This window comes from Micromesistius poutassou (assembly GCF_964030765.1).
Source record: "Micromesistius poutassou genome assembly, chromosome: 21".
NCBI lineage: Eukaryota > Metazoa > Chordata > Actinopteri > Gadiformes > Gadidae > Micromesistius > Micromesistius poutassou.
In genome coordinates this window covers 12,476,106-12,492,490 of record NC_140291.1, presented here as the reverse complement: position 1 = coordinate 12,492,490, position 16,385 = coordinate 12,476,106, and positions in this window count along the sequence as shown.

Below are 16,385 nucleotides of genomic sequence, written 5' to 3'. Positions count from 1 at the left end.
CAGCCTACATCTCATTTTGTTTTTGTGGATTGTAGTCATTGCCAAGACAAAGACAGATGGTATAGAAATAATGACAATATTTCATTTTCAGGCTTTGGCCTGAAGGTATTTGATTGGCTGATCAATGGGTTTAATGCTGTAGTGGGCGGGGCTAGAGTGTTTCGTTTATGATTGATCTCCTTAGAGGATAAGTATGACTTGATGTCTCTTATTCAGTAGGGCATAATTAAGAGACTTTTGACTCAGTAAGTTTATCTTTGCTACATGATTCTTATCCAATTTTGGTGTTCTAGAGCCTGCTGTACCTAACAATAACAATGATTAGCCAATGAGAAACAGGAAAGCTATAAGTACTGCAAGCCAGGAAATTACGTCTCGTTCTCGCTAGAGCAGGTTGGACATACCGGAGGACCATACAAATGGATAGCACCATCATCTACGCAGCATACATCTAGGTGGACACGCCCACGTGTGATGTCACTAAAACACAGGAAGAGTCCGATTCTCAAAACAGCTTGTAACGGCTAACGGCTAAAAGAAAGAAGAAGACTTCATATTCCATTACTGCTCTCTAGTGCTGGCTAGAAACAGACAGTGAAAGAATCCAACTGAAGGTAAAAGTGTTCATTCTAATCAGAAGGCGACATAAAAGCAGACCTTCCTGTTTTAGAGGGAAGGTTAAAATGGATTGCATCAGCAGCTCTGGACTAAAGCAGAAGGCTTGTATACATTTCATTCCAGGGCCTGTTGGTATCTCTCCCTTTTGCAGTTCTCTCAATCTTTTCACTTCAATCACTCGCAATAAAATAAACAATTGAAACGGTCCAGCCTTTTCCTTGTTTATTGTTAACTGAAAGCAGCAGTAGGTAAAATCTTTAAGTGTCTCCCTGTCCAAAGCCGCTCTTGAACATACATTAAAGTGATAGAGTTGGAGAAGCGATACACAAAAAAAAGACACACAAAGCACACTAATCCTTGATAAAGAGATGTTATAAAATTCTTTCTCCTGCCATGCAGCCAGACCACCTTTGCACTAAGCAGCAGTATTACTTCTTTACTTTGCTTTATTAATATTTAACCCAACAGTGTGACATTGTAATCCAATTATAATATAATTAAATAAAAGACTAGTTTTATTTCTGTCTCTCTCTCGCTATCGCTATCTCTATCTCTCTCTCTCTCTCTCTCTCTCTCTCTCTCTCTCTCTCTCTCTCTCTATGTCTCTATGTCTCTCTCCCAGCTATGAGCTCCCTCAGTACGGCAGTCGCAGGAAGTTGATTTCCCCCGCTGGTCTCTATGACGAGTACGGCGAGGTGGTCGTCGACGACGATGGCAGCTTCTACTACAGCCCCCAAGACTCTGAGACCGAGGTGTGTCAGGGGGGTGGGGGCACTGACATATAAACATAAGGAGTAGAAGTCACTTGACAATGGAATTACTTTTTATGATTTATGTATTTTAAAGAACTTGAAATTAATCAAGATGGCATCATGTCAAATGTCATGTCAGATGAGATGGATTTGGTATGTTTTCTTGTTTACATCACATCTAAAAAACCTATTTGTTTTTGTTCCGCCATATTCGTTCGACCATTTCCTTTGACAAAACTCTGGAACGCCTGGAACGGTTCTTCTTACCGTGTGCCAACAATATCGCCATGACAACAGGCGCGTGGCGGCAGAAGACCACCCCGAGGGGGGAAGACAGCCCCCCAGCCCACAAACCCCCTGGCTCCTCCTCCTCCTCCACCTTTTTCTTCTCTTCCCCCCTCCACTACCGGAACCACAGCGGGCCCCCTGGGGCCAGAACGAGGCCCCTCACGGGCAGTGGAGCAGAGCAAGGCCAACGGAGTGGTCCTCACTGAGGCCCAGAGCTCCAGAGCCACTGAGGCCCAGAGCTCCAGTGCTTCTCATACAGGGGCAGCAGCGGCAGCATTTGCCCGGGTGATGGCTGCCCTCAAGCTGAGCACACTGTTCTCCTCTAGGGGCAAGAAGACGGGGCCGCCCCCGGCCCTGCACCCCCCCTGGAGCAAGGCCAGGGTGGGGCCCCGGGAGGAGGCAGGTGGGGCGAGGCCAGAGGGGGATGGAAGGAGAGAAGGAGCAGGAGGTAGAGGGTGGGAGGGCGAAGGAGGGATGGAAGGAGTCAGAGGGAGAAGAGGAGAAGGAGAAGCTCGATGGAAGGACAGCAATGGAAGGATAGGGGGAGAGGGGCTAGGAGGGAGAGGAGGAGGAGGAGATGGGGGAGGAGGGAGAGAAGGAGTAGGAGGTAGAGGGTGGGAGGGCGAAGGAGGGATGGAAGGAGTCAGAGGGAGAGGAGGAGAGAGAGTGCAAGCAGATCCTCGATGGAAGGACATCAATGGATGGGCAGGAAGAGAGGGGAGAGGAGGGAGAGGAAGAGAGGGGCGAGGAGGGAGAGAAAGAGTAGGAGGTAGAGGGTGGGAGGTGGAAGGAGGGATGGAAGGAGTCAGAGGGAGAAGAGGAGACGGAGAGAGATTGCAAGGAGATCCTCGGTGGAAGGACTGCAATGGATGGGCAGGAGGAGAGGGGCTAGGAGGGAGAGGGCGAGAGGGAGGAGGGGGAGGAGAAAGAACAAAAGGAGGAGAACCTCGATGGAAAGAAAGCAATGGATGGGCCGGAGGAGAGGGGCTAGGAGGGAGAGAAGGAGTGGGAGGGATAGGGGGAGGAGGGATGGAAGGAGTCAGAGGGAGAGGAGGAGGAGGGGGAGGAGAAAGAACAAAAGGAGGAGAACATCGATGGAAAGAAAGCAATGGATGGGCCGGAGGAGAGGGGCTAGGAGGGAGAGGGCGAGTGGGAGAAGAAGTGGGAAAAGTAATGAAAGGAGGAGAACCTCGATGGAAGGACAGCAACGGATGGGCAGGAGGAGGAGGAGGAGGAGGAGGTGGAGGAAGGGAGAGGTGGGAGGCCAGAGAGATAGTGGCAGGGGAAGGAGAGGGGAGAGGCTGGGAGCGGTGGAGAGGCAGAGAGTTGGAGACCATGAGGAGAATAGAGGCCATAGCGATGGGCAACAGAGGGGGGGAGGAGGGGTGGAGGGGGGGAGGGGTCGCAGGGGGAGAGGTCATGGCCGATGGACCGGTGTTTCTCGACGAGGGCTACTTCAAGGGCCCACCGGACCCACGAACACTGGCCCCCAGCAGACAGCAGCTTGGCCCCAACTCCAGCCTGGCCTCCCTCTACCACCAGCTCCAAGGGCCCCTCAGGTCAGGGGGTGGAGGTGGGGAGGACTTCAGCAGCGGGAGGAGGAGGAGGAGGTCGGACTCAATCGGGAATCTGAGCGTCTCCGCGCAGGTGTCCCGGCGGGGGTCCAGGGAGCGCGGGGGGCCCGGGGGGGCCAGGTCCCCTGACTCTCCGTGGGAGAGGGGCAGCCATAGGTCTGCATCGGAGTGGGCCGACTCGGACGCCGAGCTGAGCTCTAGGACCGGGACGGAGTATGGTACGGAGTCCGGTACGGAGTCCGGTACGGAGTCCAGGACTGAGTCCCGGTCATCTGGGACGGCTGGGGAGGAGACAGGGTCGGACGCCGGAGGGAGGGAAGGGGTGCGAGACCCCGGTAGGGGAGGGGAGGGGGAGGACTCTGTCGGGGAGACTGATTCAGAAGGGAGAGGAGGAGGAGGAGGAGGAGGAGGAGGAGGAGGAGGAGGAGACGAGGGTGAAGGCGAGGCTTCGAGTGGAGGGACTGAGAGGTCCGACTCCAGGCGAGCTGTTAAGAAGAGAGGGATGACTCACAGAAGCACTGATGGTTTCGGGCAATCAAGGCCTAAAACCTCCCGGCACTCTTCCTCCTCTTCGACTTCGCACAGAAGAATAGAAGAAGAGGGAGAGGATGAGGAGTTGGGAGACAAAGAGAAGCAGAGTAAGGGGTCCCGATTTGCCAAGTCGAGTCGGTCTTTGTCATCCTCATCAACTTCATCATCCTCAAGGAGGCGGTCCTCTGACAAAAACGTCTACCAATCAGAGGACAGCTTTGGCGTGATTGACATCATGAACGAAATCCTATCGCCAATCACAGAGGACGATGAGGAGGAGGAGGAGGAAGAGGAAAGTGTACACACAGAGAAAGATGGCACGGATGGAGGGAGATGAGGTTGTGATCTTGGAGATTAGATGATCTGCCGAGACAGTAAGCTCTTCCCCAGCAAACGGCCCTGGCTTGAGTGTGCCGTGATTACCTGAGTGGAATTAACTTACTTTCTTGTACTTCTTTCCCGCCTGCTTTGGCAGACTCTTCGCTGACTCTTTGTCCTCGAGAAGTTACTGCGTCTGTTTTCAGACTTTTATTCTTTTACAGTTTCTTCCCCTCCTCTCATGTCTCTGTCTGGTAAGCCTACTGGGACTGACTCTCTTCCTCTCTCTTCTCTTCTTGTATCTTCTAACCCGTCTGGCCATGGAGAGAGATGGTCTTATTGGCCTTCATTTGTCTCTGAAGAAAACCTTTCGAATATTTTTTTCATTTCCAGTGTGGAGATTCTCATTCTCAGTCTGTGTGCTTTTGTGTGCAATAAATTTAAATTACAGGTAAAGTAGTTTACACTCTATTCTGTGTGTGTGTGTGTGTGTGTGTGTGTGCGTGTGCGTGTGCGCGCCTGCTTCCCTCCCTTCTCCAGTACGGCAGTAGGACGTGCCGCGTCAAGCTGGTGATGGACCGGGAGTACGAGACGAGCTCCACCGGCGAGGAGAGCGCCCCGGAGCCCCAGCGCCCCAACCGCCTCGCGTCGTCCGTCAAAAGCCACGCCAACTCTAACGGCAGCGTTTACGTGGCGCAAAACGGCTCCGTCGTTCGCACCCGCCGCGCGGGGTCGGGTGTGGCGCCGGTTCAAGCGCACACCACCCCCACTAACAACAACCTCCTCAGCTCCCCCGTTCTCAGCTCCAGGCTGGCCAAACACTTCCGCAAGCTGGAGAAAATGGCCGCCACACTGGAGGAACGCGTTCCCCTCAACAACCACATAATGGCTCCCACGGAGGAGGTCAGCGACGAGGGACTCGACAGCTTCCGGAGGCCCGACTCCGAAATGGCCGCCCCTGCAACCGCCGCCTCCACGTTCTCAAATGTCGATGAGAAGACGTTAAACGTGCAACCTTCTCGAGTGTCCTCGTGGTCGACCGGCAGCAATCACTCTACAGGTTTAGTGTCCAGGGAGACCATTGTCGCCGCTGCTCAGAGAAGCACAGAGAACATTCCAGAGGCCTCCAGAAAGAAGGAGGAGGGGGAGGGTGGCGAGGAGGCAGCGGCATTGGAGGTGGTGGAGAGGGAGGGGGAGGAGAGAGAGTCGGAGGTGGACGACAGCCATGGCAAGGACACTGGCAGAGCGGTGGCCAGGGAGCCGGCAGAGTGTCTGAGTGACAGAACGCAGTCAGACGAGGAGGAGCTGTGGATGGGTCCATGGAACAACCTGCACATCCCCATGACCAAGCTCTGACCGACTCTAACCTGGACGCAGGTCTGGTTTTGCCAAGACATTTCTGATATCAACTACGGTCATTTAGTAGAACTGAACAAACACATTTAGTTCTGCATCAAGTGTTTTGAAACATTGGAAGATAAAACATTGTCCAAGCTGCATTGACACTTGAACTTCCCAGTGCCAAGACATCTGTGAAATGATCAGATGATTATCTGTTTTCATAATTTGGGGAAACCACTGAACCGCATTGAGATGACTCTATATTTCTATTTTGCTATCTATCGAACTGAGGAACCATATTGACCACCGGAGGGCAGCTGTGAACCCTTAACAGGACTGAGCAAAACATGTTTAATTTACAGTGTTGCAACTCATCTACTGCTGATGTCAACATTTGACATCAAATTGTTACAGTTTTATATACAAATCAAAATGCAACCTTAAGTAATAAATTGATAAAACCTGAATAATCTGTTGTCCAGAATTCAATGATGGTTTATTAAACACATCATGTTGTCTATTCGCAAATTTGGTTGAAATTATTTATTATTTGGTGAATATATTGGTTAGAAAGATTGATTGAATTGATTTTAAGTGTCCTGCCCCCTTTTAAGGTTTAAAGCCAATATGGGATTTTAATACGAGTTCAATGTTGTCATAGCTGTTACGTCTTTCTGACCAATCGCAGTTCAAGGCCCACCTGGGCTGTACCACTTGGAGAGGCCGCTCATTTACGCCCCTCATATAATAGACTTGGTTGCGACGTTGACAGTTTGTGATCGTTGTTGCGTGTGTTGGGTGAGTGAGAGCTGAGAGGCTGCGGGCACACAGCTCAGGCTGCCGGACGACGCAGCAAGGAACTTTTATAAACGCAATATTGTTATCCCGCAGTAATCAGCCCGGCGGCCCACCGGGAATTCTCCAGACTCTTCCGAGTACTCCTCCGCCTCTGATTGAGTAGTTATTGGCTGATAAACATTAAAAACAGTCCGTAGAGCAGGGTTCCCCAATTAGTTTTGCCAGAGGGCCAAATTTGGTCAAGCATGCCACGCCAAGGGCCGAGATATTGTTAAAAAAATTTAATTCGTCATTTTTATGTGCACATTTTGCTTTAATTATCATTACTATAATTATTAGTAGTAGTTGAAAATACCCTGTGTTAGGAGTCACACAATAATGCTCTCTTGAAACAAAATTTGTCCAAAACCTACCATTAATTTATTAAAATGCCGCTGGAACATCAGCAAACAAAAAGTCACTCACACAAACACGCACACAGTGCAGCAGCCCCAAACATAAAAACTTAAATAGCATCAGCACAGTGTGTCTTCAACAGGGCATTGGGCCTGGTGCCATCCATCCAGATCAGTGTGTGTTCACATCCACTCTCTTCCCCTCTCTATATGTCTCTCTCTCCCTCTCTAAGAGACACAGGAAGATTTTAGTTAGTTAGCTTTAAAATGTGATACCACAATATGTGACATTACTTTTAAACTTTTTAAATATGTGTAGCAAATAACATCAGTCTGTAAACAACAACAAAAAAAATTAAAATATTATTATTTTTTTTTTTTTTTACATGTGAATGCCACTGGGTCAGCGCGGGCCGGACATTTGGCTCCTGCGGGCCGAATCTGGCCCGCGGGCCGCTAATTGGGGTTCACTGCCGTAGAGGTTGAGTCGTGCTGCAGCCAGCCCCCGCCGCTGCTAATTGGCTGCAGCAGCCCCGCCCCGGCTTTTTTTTTTACATTCCACAATTAAGACAGTAGGCCTAGATGAAGAGAGCGCAGGTTGCAGCAGCCGCGAGGCCGAGGACAGTTAATGTGCAGGCAGCACAGACTAAAGACTCAGGACAGACTGTTGATCTATGAATAAAAATATGTTTGTTTCAGGTTTGAAAATTCATTGTCTTTTATCATGTATGGCGCGGTGATTAGCCGCGCCGATTAGAGTGTGATATCCTGGTAGTATAGCAATTTACATGTAGTTTAGAATTAGAATTAGAATTCCTTTATTGTCATTGCATTTTACAATACAGCGAAATTAGAGAGCTACTCCAGTAAAAAAAACTAATTCCACCCTTCATTCATTGCAAACACATCAACATTTGCCTTCAATATATATTCTTCTGTCAGTATGTTTGTATTAACTGTAATTGTTAATTTACTGGTCGCTAAAGCTGATGCTTGAAGGACCAAAGGTAGGTTTTGCAGGTAATATAGCCGTCTTTGTAGGTGGTAGTCTACCACCTACAAAGACGGCTATATTACCTGCAAAACCTAGTGATTGCTTGGTACCTTTGGCACATCTACCACTGGTAGATGTGCCATCCTCAATCACGTGGTGGTAATGTAGATTTGATTAAACACCACCACATGTCTCCTTCCCTTGGCCCTGCTGCATCTCTTAACAGTCACCTTGTAGCACATCTCTTAACATTCGCCTTGTAGTAAAGGAAAGTCCTCCTCTGAAAGTCCTCCTCTGAGTGGGTGGGACTAGCTAAGGGATCTGAATCGCGTCAACGTCTATTCACGAATAGGCTGGAGCCCTGGCTGTGCTATGAACTAATAAGCAGGAGCCCTGGCTGTGGAGCAGCCCGAAGGGAGGGTTTATCCCCTCAAGTCTCCAGGCTACGTAACGAGAACCAACGAACCCGCTCGTATGCCTCATTTCCACCGAGCAGTGAGCTACTTTTCATTGCGGTACAGTGCGGCTCTGTACGCTTATATTGGCGTTTCCACCGAGTGATGCGGTTTGGTTCGCTTATATTGGCGTTTCCACCTCCAAAAGTCTGCCGAAATAAACTCGCTGAGCTTACCTATTTTTCGGTACTCCACCGTTGGGTTACCAAGCCGTCTGAAAGGGTGGCGAAAACGTGGAGTTACACTCGTCGTTATTCTGAAATCACTTAAAAAATATCCCGTTTGGTATGACCAGGTCACTGATATCTTTGCAACACAAACAGCGAGGAGGATCGACTTGATCTATAAATGAAGTCCCTCAATCTTATTTGGCTTAACACCATGACCAACATTCTGAAACAGCCATTAAAATCCACATTTGCCTCAAACAATGTTAGGCTTACAGCCCATGTCAATAGTTGTGAAATTATGTTCTTGTTATTTCAATTGTTTGTTACTCTGACCGTTCTGTTTAATATTGTGGAAAGGATGTTAGTGAATGATTCAGAGCATGATGCATTTTAAATGGCATCACTTTTGGTCTTGTGTCTTAATTTTTCTTAAAACAATTGTAGCTGAAAATAAACAGCCAAATTACAACCAATAGCTTCAGTCATTGAGGCCAAAAATAGGCCCAGATTTTTTTATTTAGTTCTACAAATCAAGAGTAGGCCTGATTTGACTAATTGGCTTTGCATCCTTTCCTTCTGCCCTTGTAGTCCAAGACATGCTGCCCACCAGCTTTCAAAGTACAATGCTGCCACTGGTGGATTTGTATAAATTTTATTCACATAATTAGCCCTCCCTGCCATTTTGTAGTACATCAAAACACCCTGAAACAACTTGATTCTCACATACTTATGCCACCATGTGTCAGGGCAGTGGCAAAAAAGCATGGTATCTGCCATGTTACGCTTAATAGATATTGGAAGAAGTTTAAACTTCTTAAAGATCAGGGATCCCGGGACCTTCCTCGGGTAGGATACGTCAGTCCAAACCAAGTCTTCAGCAGGGAGCAGGAGGATCTATTGACAGAGTACATTAGCCAGGCAGCTGATATATACTTTGGGCTAACTCCACGTGAGGTAAGCATGATAGCTGAGAACAGTGTAGAATAGGCAATCTTTCAATGTTTGTGAATGATAAATAAATTACATAAAAGCAGGTAAAAGAAAAAAAAAGAATAAATACCAACATATGAATTTAGACAATCAACAGAAATGTGTGTCCTAACTCAGACTTCCTTTTATGCTTTTGCATAGGTCAGAAAGTTTGCATATCAGCTAGCCGTGAGTTTTGAAATAAATCATCCTGAAACCTGGGACGATAAGCTGATGGCGGGGCCTGACTGGTTCAGCAGTTTTCCGAAACGACACCCCAGACTATCTCTTAGGTGTCCACAGGCAACAAGCCTTTCAAGGGCCACCTCCTTCAACAAGACAAATGTCAAGCTCTTCTTCAGTCGCCTGTCGGAGGCAATAGAAAAGAACCGCTTCGATGGTTCCGACATTTGGAACATGGACGAGACAGGCGTCACAACTGTGCAGGCACCATCCCGAGTGGTAGCGCGCCGGGGGGTCAAGCAGGTTGGAGCCATGACTTCGGGTGAGAGAGGCACATTGGTATCAGTCGCATACGCTGTGCAAGCTCTGGGGAATTCCATTCCCCGATTCTTTGTGTTCCCCGGAAATAACTTTAAGGAACACTTTGTACAGAGCAGGCCAATAGGAATTGCTGGAACTGCTAATAAGTCAGGCTGGATGCAGGAGGAGGATTTATTGTCTTTTCTTGGTCACTTTGCGAAACATACAAAGGTGAGTCCAGAGAGAAAAGTTTTGCTCCTGCTGGATAATCACTCCTCACACATCTCTGTGAGAGCTGTTGATTTTTGCAAAGGTCAGGGCATTGTTCTTCTGACCGATCGGAGTGACAGCTTGGCAACATCCACAGTTAGTAACGAGAGAGGGAGTTTTGAAGTCCATGATGAGACCGAGCGGGACTCAGGAGCAGAGTTGCCAAGCTATCACTCCGATCGAGACTGGCCAATAGAGACGTGTCTTACATCTTTCAGTGTAGGTCCCGCCCACGAGATTCAGCTCAACAGCAAGCAAAACTTTTGGATTCGCAAGCAAAACTTTTGGATTCGCAAACAAAACTTTTGGATTTGCAAACAAAACTTTTGGATTTGCAAACAAAACTTTTGGATTCCCATTAATACATTTTAATCACATTTATTTTACTTGCAATAAAACATTTTTTGATTGCAGTGTCGATAGTTTTGCTCTCAAATCTATTTTTTGATTGCAGTGTGGAAAGTTTTGCTCTCAAACCTATTCTGTTTGATTGCATAATAAGCCACTGTTAGCTAACCCAGCCAGTTAGCTGTGTGACGGATGCTAGCTAAAGTTTTGTTGTACTACCATTACCACTGTAAGGACTCTCTGTAGTTAATGTGACTGAGAAAGGTAACTTAAGTTACCCATAACCTAGTTGACTTAGTGGTTACCAGTGACAAAACTGACCACTTACTCTATGAAGCCTGTGCTGTGGTTAACATGTGTAATATTAACGTACTTTGCCGCTATATCTGACATCTAAAATGCGGGCTCTTGTTTCAGGTTTCAACACCAGTGGTGCCCAGTGCTACAGGCACTTCCAACTTTGCCACCACCGTCACATCACTGAGATCAGTAAGTTGTGATATAGCTGGATAACGTTTATGTTACCCTGAGAAAAATAAAATAATAATAAATAAAACTATTGATATAAAATAACTTTCTGGTTAATATTGAAGTTCAACATTGGTAATTTGAGGATTAGGGCTACAACTAACAATTATTTTCATAATCGATTAATCTGCTGGTCATTTTCTTGATTAATCAATTAGTTGTTTGGTCCATTGTGACACCGCGGCTATTGGTGCGTCATCACACGTCCGTATTGTGGCCGCTAGGGGTTGCATAGACTAGTCGACGAATCGATGGGTCGACGTTACTATCACTAGTCGACCGTGCCAGGAGACATCGACTAGTCTTTGGCGCGTAATTGCGCGTAATTAATGGCATGTTTACTTCAGCTCATCAGCTGTGGCCCTACTTTTGACATACTTGCATACTTCTTTGCTCAGGTCAAAGAATTAACACAGTGGACATAGGCAATGAATAAACAATATTTGTTACATTGTTTGTTTATTTATTTATTGTTTGTCAGGTGAAAACTGCTTATTAGGTTCACTCGTTGCTTATAATGGTTTATTCGTTTCCCAGTATCATTTCCTTAACTTAGAAAACAGTTTTGTTCGTTTTTTGAAGTCGCAAGTTTTTGAACTTGTTGGAAGCGAGTTGAGCTGCCCTCGCCTGCTGTACCCACGGCCCAAACAAAGAACAGCCGAGACAACAAGAGTCTAGATTGCAATGTTTGAGTTAGGTTGTTTTGTGAGATGGAGGTGTATGCTTGTTATTATCAATAAAGGAAGGCATACAGAAATAAAATATATATAAATAAAAACTCCAGTTTATCGCCTCAGTTCGCGCCCCACCTGGCATGTCTCCGCGCCCCAGTAGTGGGGCGCGGAGACGCTGCCCTAGCGAAAGGGTTCTATTTCATGTAGGCTACGCCGTCTAAGCTTTGCCTAACTGTGTGTTCACACCAAAAGACACACGTTTCGCCTCTTCGCGCGAACAGGCGAAACGTGTGAATGTGGGAATGTTGCTGCGCGACAAATCATAATCTGTCGCTGTGCAGTTATGTGTGACAACGTCTTTTGCCCGCCAACGGTGCTTTATGCCAATTCATTCTCATCAACCATGGCCGAGATAACCACCATTGCGTGTCTCTACCTGTTGTGGAAGAGGGAGAGACGTCGGAATGCCCGTCGTTTATGGGTTAATAATATAATCCGGAGGCGCACACCGCTTTGTGCCGTGATATTATATATATGTTTATATTATATAGATATTTATATATAATATATATAATATCATATAATATTATATATAGATAGAGCTCCGGGAGTCGCAAACGGCAACAATCACTTTCTCCTTCGAGCTGCGGTTCACTGCGGAGTGCAGGGAACGGTTGGCCCAGCCGGTTGAACACTGATTGGCTGTTTTACGTTACTTCACCCACGTTACCCCCAGGGAGTGAACGCTGATTGGCTGTCTCACGCGAATGCCGCGGAAAAGTTAAAATATTTAAACTTCAGCGAATTTGTCGCGCTGCAAATCCTTGTGAACGCGCTCGCCGTTCACGTGGAAAAATGTCGCGCCGTCAATCAAATCTTGTCGCGAGTTTCGGCGACAAAATTTTTTGCCCGATTCGCGTCTCTACGTTCACTTTGCATTGAAACGTGTCGCGGGGCGAAGTGCGGTGTGAACACACAGTCATAGGCTTGTCCCGTGCGCGTGCTTGCGCGCACTGAAAATTTCAGCTATGCACCAATCAACGTGGGCACCGCCCACACTCCCCACGGCACCGTGTATATAACGTGGCGCATAGCAGCGTTCGTCCCTTTTCTTTCAGCAATTTCTTTCAGCAGTCAACTACTTCGACTATCTACGAATGAAGAAACGCAGCGGCGGTGTGACGGAGCCCACAGAGGTAAAGCCTCTCCGCTCCTCCTGCCCGGCGGCGCTTCCAGCAGCATGCAAGCGGCGCCGCGCCGTTCGCGTCGACGGTGCCAGTGAAGTCGGCATCATAGAAGAAGACTTAACATGGTGGAGGAAAAACCCCTAAAGCTAGGTCTACTGTCCGGACGCCGGGTGGCGTCCGAACCTAGAGCCGCTACCTCCCACCGTCCCCAAACAGCTCGCCTCTGTGGGACAGACGTGTGTGTGTCTGTGCCTCACTGAGCACTGAGCGGATGTTACGAACGTAACCTGCTCTCCTCCGCCTGTCGGCCGTGACAGAGTCTCCTGCCAGACGACGCGGAAAACGCGGTCGTCGTTGCTACGTCGAGGGGGACCAGATCGCGGAAGGACCGACCTGTTTTATCATCACATAATGATATATATGTTGTATATATAAATGATGGAAAGTTATAAAGTCGCGCTTTACACAACCGCGTGTAGAATTGTCACGCTCCCTCGCCCTCCCTTCAGCCTAGTGGTTGTAGTGTGCGGTGCAGTGTAGTGTGTAGTATAGCCCGTGTTCGTCCGCCTCCATGCGGCGACATCCTCGACTTGTCGCACGTTGCCTCACGCGCGGCCTCGTGTACGTTGGTACGTTCCTCTGTCGCCCTGTCGCTTCGGCCTGCCCTGCAGCGGTATTCTCCGCTTGCGGAGCCAGACAGGACACACATGAAGGTGGGAAGGGGCCAGACCGCTTTAATCAGCTGTCTGCTCGCTCGCTCCCCGTTGGCAAGAGCCGACGCTTTTATCCGATTAACACGCTGGGGTGGGGACCTCAGCGTGGTTTTCCATCACACACACACAATGTGTGAAGGCGCCTTCCTTTCAGCCTAGTGGTTGTAGTGCGGCGTAGTATAGCCCGCGTTCGTCCGACTCCATGCGACGATGAGCGGGCTGGGGACTCGTTCCTACAGTCGGTTCGCTGTAAGGAGAAGGCGGAGTTGCTCGTTGGTACGTTCCTCTATCGCTCGGTCTCTTCGGCCTGCCTCCGCTTGCAGACGAGTCCAGACGTCACACACGTTGTGAAGATGGAAGGGGCCAGACCAGCTTTAATCAGCTGTCTGCTCGCCCTCTCCCCGAGCGCTATGCGTGTTGGTGAGAGCGCCGTTATTTCTACAACATGGTTGGATAACACACTGAGGTGGGGACCTTTTTTTTTCCGCTTGCAGACAAGCAACTCCATCACAAACACAGCGTGAAGACGCCCTCCCTTGTGGTTGTAGGGCGGCGTAGTATAGCCCGGGGTTCCCCCGCCTCCGTGCGGCGTTCCCGTGGCCTTCACGAGCGGCCTGGGGCTCGTCACCTGACGCCGTTTGTACGGCCGCGTGTACCGGGCAGTCCCCTAGACCCTGACTTCCCCCGCTTTCTCCCTCTACAGTCGGTTTGACGTATGGAGAAGGCGGAGCTGCCCGTTACGCTCGTGGCACGGTCCTCTGTCGCTTCGGCCTCCCCTGCAGACGAGCTCTTCCATCACTCCGCTCCTCTCGTTGGGAGGGGCCGTGTTGCTCGCCGCAGTTGGTTGCTTGGGTTTTTCCTAGCTCCGCCCCCAGTGGCGGACATAGGAGAATCTTTGTTTCTCTGCATCGCCGCCCTTTTTTCATATATTCTATGAAATGGGGTTGAGTCAGAAGTTACAGACTCACTCTATTCTCCTCATCATCGCTTTGCGTGCTCTTAGGAGAATTTAGGGCTATTTATAGAGCCGTTGTGTTTTGTACAACCTCGGCCTATTGAGCTAGGTCCCTGCTGAGAGCATGACTCTGCAGTGGAGGTGGCTGTCTCTTCAGAGACGAGCCCATTCTGGATCTAAAAAAGCAGGTTCCGCGCACCTCCTCATAGTGTGGGGGTTGTGCTGGTGCCACTCAGGCGTCAAGGGATAAAAATATTATTTTGTATCTCGACGACCTGCTTGTCCTGAGCCACTCAGAGGAAGCTGCGAGATGTGACACCATGACGGTGATAAACGATTGCTCGATCTTCCTTGCGTTTAGCCATCAACTGGGAAGAGCTCACTGCTCCCCAGCCGTCGGCTAGTCTATGGGAGTTTCCCTAGACTCTGCCACGATGACAGCAAGGCTCTAGCCTATCATGCACCTGGGGTTGGATCCCCAGGCGATATAAGCTCAGGGTGCTCTCCGTACCAGCTATCTGTTGCCAGACCAGGAATATTGGGGAAGCCCCCTTGCACCTCTCAAGGGGATTCCCTTTGAGTGGCGTCTTACGTTGTGATCTTTACGGACACCTCGTTGACGCATTGGGGAGGGACTCCCCCACATAGTTGTAGGCTGACGCTCCCCTCTGCACACATAAATGTGCTAGAGCTCGCCATGGTGAAAAAAAAGTGTTATTTTTTTCTCGCCTGGTGCGTGGCCGCTATGTTCTGATCAGAACAGACAGCGTGTCATGATCTGCTCAGCCCAGCCTAGAGCCTTGCATATCGTGGGCGCCCAGAATTTCAGAGCGCACCTCATGTCTCACGGCGGCCCCCCGCCAAGACAAGTTGCAGAGCGGCTCAGGTGGACCTTTTAGCGTCCAGAGAGAACACCCACCGCAGGGTGTGGTTCTCTCTCAGCCACGAGGATCTTCCTCGTTGGGGGGTTAGACGCAATGGCGCTCCCTCCTAAACCGCGGGCTCTCATGTTTGCATTCCCGCTGCTTCAACTGATCCATCCTCTTTTGGAGCGGGTCAAACAGGAGGATCTGTCCCTCATTCTGGTGGCCCCGGAGAGCCGTCTAGTTCTGTGGTTTCCATAACTAGCGGCGTCTTGGCTGGTCTCAGTCAGACTTTGGATTGGTTGATCCTGCAGGGCAGACACTGCCAGCAGTGGTTATCAACACTATCCAGAGTGCCTAAGCGCCTTCCTCTTCCGCCCTCTGTGCGATGAAGTGGAGCGCTTTCTCTACGTGATGTGACAACAATCACGTTGACCCATCTCTTGTGAGGTGGGCAGTGAGCTTGGTTTCCTTCTGTGCTTACTGGATAAACGCTTTGCTTTCTCCACTATCAAGTCCTTGCAGCAGCCGTTTAGGCTGGCCCCACAGGCTGTGAAGGTAACCGGTTTTATAGTCACCCACTGGTCAAGAGATGCTTGCACCACGGTTGGATCTTCCCACCGTGTTGTGTGGGTTATCCAGGGACCCTTTCGAGCCTCTGTCTCAAGCCCCTTTGGATGCTGTCTTTTAAAACGGCGCTCTTATTACGTTTGGGTTCTGCCAGCACGCCACACAACAGTTGTTTGTGTGTTATAGCGACGCTGCCAGGAGCCACTACACTCTGCTCTACACAGGGTGTGGCCACTTCGACGGCTCTATTCTAGGGCGTTTCGGTGGAGGACTTTTGAGCGGATGCATCATGGTCCTCCCCCGGCATTTTTTAAATCGGTTTTTACATATTAGACATATCCAGGGGCTCCACTCTGTGTTTGAGTTGGCGACCCCTTCCACGGCTTGGATAAAGGCTTGTCTCTGGGAGCTGTTAGAATTTGTAAGTTGCTCTTTGATTAAGTCTATCTCTACTGTCACCTAGCGGTGTCACAGCATTACGCTGGGATTTTTGAATTAATTTATGATTTAATTCATTAAATCCCCCGCTGCTTGTTCTCGTGATTGGTTGCTGGCTGCCATGCATGCGCCGTGACACGCATTGCAAGCATA